Source organism: Chenopodium quinoa, unplaced genomic scaffold (assembly GCF_001683475.1).
Source record: "Chenopodium quinoa cultivar QQ74 unplaced genomic scaffold, ASM168347v1, whole genome shotgun sequence".
Taxonomy (NCBI): domain Eukaryota; kingdom Viridiplantae; phylum Streptophyta; class Magnoliopsida; order Caryophyllales; family Amaranthaceae; genus Chenopodium; species Chenopodium quinoa.
The window spans coordinates 11,222,447-11,226,115 of record NW_018742204.1 but is presented as its reverse complement, the minus strand read 5'-3'; positions in this window follow the sequence as shown (position 1 = coordinate 11,226,115).

The window sequence follows — 3,669 nt, the reverse complement described above, 5'->3', positions numbered from 1 at the left end:
TGAGATTAGTTAAGTGTAAAAGGGTAAATCACTATAGCTGTCAAAAAAAAAAAAAAAAAAAAAAAAAAAAAAAAAAAAAAAAAAAAACCTATAAATTCCTATTCACTCCACTTTATTTCAGATTTACAGTGAGCCCTTTCTCTAATTCTCTAAATAATGTTGGGAAATTTTTAATTCCCAAATTATAGCTACTCTTTTTTTAATTTTCACCGTACCATTTATGTCACCGGTTCAGTGGGAATTTTTTTAAAAACGGTTTATTAGAAAACCGCTACTTCTACTAAAAGCCGTTACTTCAAATAGCGGTTTACTTATTTATTGATATTTTGTTTTAAAAAAAACTTACAGAACAAACCGCTACTTGGTTCATTTGGCATCATTGTGGTTTTCTGTTTTTTGGTTTTTTTTTGTTTTTTTAAATCATATGTTATATATCATGTAATGAATAAAAAATTAGTCAAATTTATTAAAATTATGATAATTTTGAAAACTGACAACCAAAAAGTGGAAACACCTTTTTCTTGTTTCCTGTTTTTGGTTTTTAGTTTTCAAAAAAACAGAAAACAAAAAACAAAAAACAATGCCAAACAAGCCCGAAATAGCGGTTTTCTATTTTGTGGTTTTTTGTTTTCTGTTTTGTGGTTTTTTGTTTTCTAAAAGTATAAGATATGCGTCCCATAATGAATCAAAAATTATATAAACTTATTAAAATTATGATAATTTTGAAAACTGACAACAAAAAAGTGGAAACACCTTTTTCTTATTTTCTGTTTTTGGTTTTTGGTTTTCAAAAAAACAGGAAACTAAAAACCAAAAATAATGTCAAACAAGCCCTGAAGTAGCGGTTTTAATTTCATAAACCGAAAGTAGCGGTTTTAATTTCTTAAACCGCTACTTCAAGTAGCGGTTTTCTTCAACGGTTTTAATTTCGTAAACCAGTGTTCGAGGAAAACCGCTACTTGAAGTAGCGGTTTACGAAATTAAAACCGCTACTTCAAGTAGCGGTTTTCCTCATAACACCCCTACTTGAAGTAGCGATTTGTTGTTGGATCGAGAAAAAAAAATCGGTTTATTTTCCTTAGTTGACGTGGACGGTACAATGGGAATTAAAAAAAGAGTAGCTGTAATTTGGGAATTAGATAATTTCCCAACATTATTTAGGGAAAGGGCTCATTTTCAGTTGGCTAAAAATTAGTTTAATAAATAAAAAAAATTAAAAATTAAAAAAAGTCAATTTAATTCAAATAATTTTAGTTCAATAAAAATCAGTATCAGTATAGAAGAAATACAATAGAAAATCAGTATTGATAATTTCAGTTCAATCAAAATAAATTAAGTTGAATAAATATAATTTCAGCTCAATAAAATTAAAGCGACGTGAATGATCGAGGCCTAACTCCTAATACTCAATTCCTTTCAATAAGATTCCTTAAAATAAATAAGAATAAAAAAAAAATACTACCTCAGTACCTCATTACCTTGGGTTAAAATTAAGGGTGTGTTCAATTCACCTGATTTTCACTGATCTAAACTTATTACTCTTGAAATAAGTGAAAATAAGGTGAATAGAACATACCCCAAAATAATGATGTTGATATACTAGTATTTTGTACGTGCTAGAATTTTGTATAGATGTTAAGGCCAAATTCAATCACTTTGGATGTATTTGGTAATTAGCTTATTTGAGTAAAATTAGCTTATTTGACCAACATTAGCTTATTGATTATTAAATAAGCTAATTCAAGGTGTTTGGTGAAAAGCTTATTTAAAGAACTTATTCCACTAAATAAGTTTTTTTTTTTCAAAAAGGAGCTTTTTCAATTAGCTTATTCAATTCTTATGGTGAAATGACTCTTATACCCCCATTTAATCAAAAATCCTATATAAATTACCTTCCCACAATTATCTTATTGGTATTTCACATAATCAAACAGCTTTAAACAATCAACTTTTTACCTAACACTTTTCTACAATAAGTTAATAAAATATGTTAGTCAAATCAGTTAATACAATCATCTAGTTAAAATCAGCTAACACAATCAAGTTCATCTTTTCCCCAAGCACGGCCTTTATTTTTGCTAAATTTAATTATTCTTACTAAATAAATTATTTTGTTGGAGTTAAATATTTTTTACTGAATTGAAATTATTTTTACTAAATAAATTATTTTTTGCTAGGCTTAAATTATTTTTACTAAATTGAATTTATTTTTGTTGAATTGAAATTATTTAAACTTATTCTCTATTATATTTTTTCTCTTTGAATTGAAATTATTTTTACTGATTCTCTATTATATTTTTTTTTCTTTAAGGTTATTGATTTTTACTGGATTGAAATTATTTTTAAGACTTATTTTTACTAAACTAAAAGTATTTATATAGATCCTGAAAAAAAAATCTATTTTTTTTAGAATATTTCGTGTGTATAATTTTTTTTTATGTTTATTTTAACCGAAATTCAAAATTATATGTGTATCTTATTGTTGGCTTAACTCCATTTAATGGTTTTTTTTTTTACATTCAACAATGATTACTTAGCGGTGGGTTTATTTACAGTTATTTGGCCGGATTTCTATAAAAAAAAAATTTTAAAAATAAAGTGGGAAAAAAAACCCTAAGTACTTAAACAGTAAAAAAAAAAAAAAAAAAAAGTTCAAAACTTAGTAACTATGTATGTTATTAACTTCCTATACACCATATAATTATGTTATTTCAGGTACAAAGTATTATAAATTATTGCAATATTTGCCTAATTCATTTATTTCTTATTGCAAAATTGGCTTCTTGATGTGATAAATTATTGTATGATATTTGAAAGTAAAAATCCATTAGAAGTCAAGGAATTGATTTAGAAAAAAAAAAGTTTATTTAATAAGATTTCTATAGGTTTGAATAAAGGTAGGTGTTTTAGATACTCTTTATTATTATACTTCCTCCGTTCTGTTAATATTGCAACAATGGATTTTTTGCACTATTCATCACTCTTATTTGACCTTATAATATGATTTATACGTTAAGCAAAATAAAGTCATGTGAGATCTTGTTGGATTCGTCTCATAAAATACTTTCACAATCTCAACTTTTTATAATTTTTATTCTTACACTTTTATAGATATTTTGCATATAAAATGTGCATAAGGATGCGTAATTTCCTCCTTGTTGCAATATTAATAGAACAGAGGAAGTATTTAAAGTGTATAGAAAATTATATTGCACTAGTTTTGTGCCCGTGTGATGTCCGGATTTTGTTTATTAAATTTTAATATAAACTTTTATCCATGTGCCAAATGTTAAAATATATAATGATAAACAAAATTAGATACAAATTGATGTGCTTTTTGTGACAATTTAAATAATGTAGTAGGTACATAATGACTAATAATAGTATCAGTGAAAATGTTCGAGTAAAAAAATTATTAAAAAAATAGCAAAGTAAACTTGAAATATTAGAAATTTTTAAAAGTGAGCCAAAAATTAACCAACTAATAAAATGTTCTAAGCTTGTTGGGTTGATCCGAACCCGAATTTTTAAGCTAGGGTTGAACATTACTTGACCTGAAGTAACCTGTCTCGTAATGACCCATGACCTGACCCGATTGATAGGTCTACATATAGAAATAAAATTAATATTATATTGTGAAGTATTTTATTTCAATCGTTGAGAATAGGT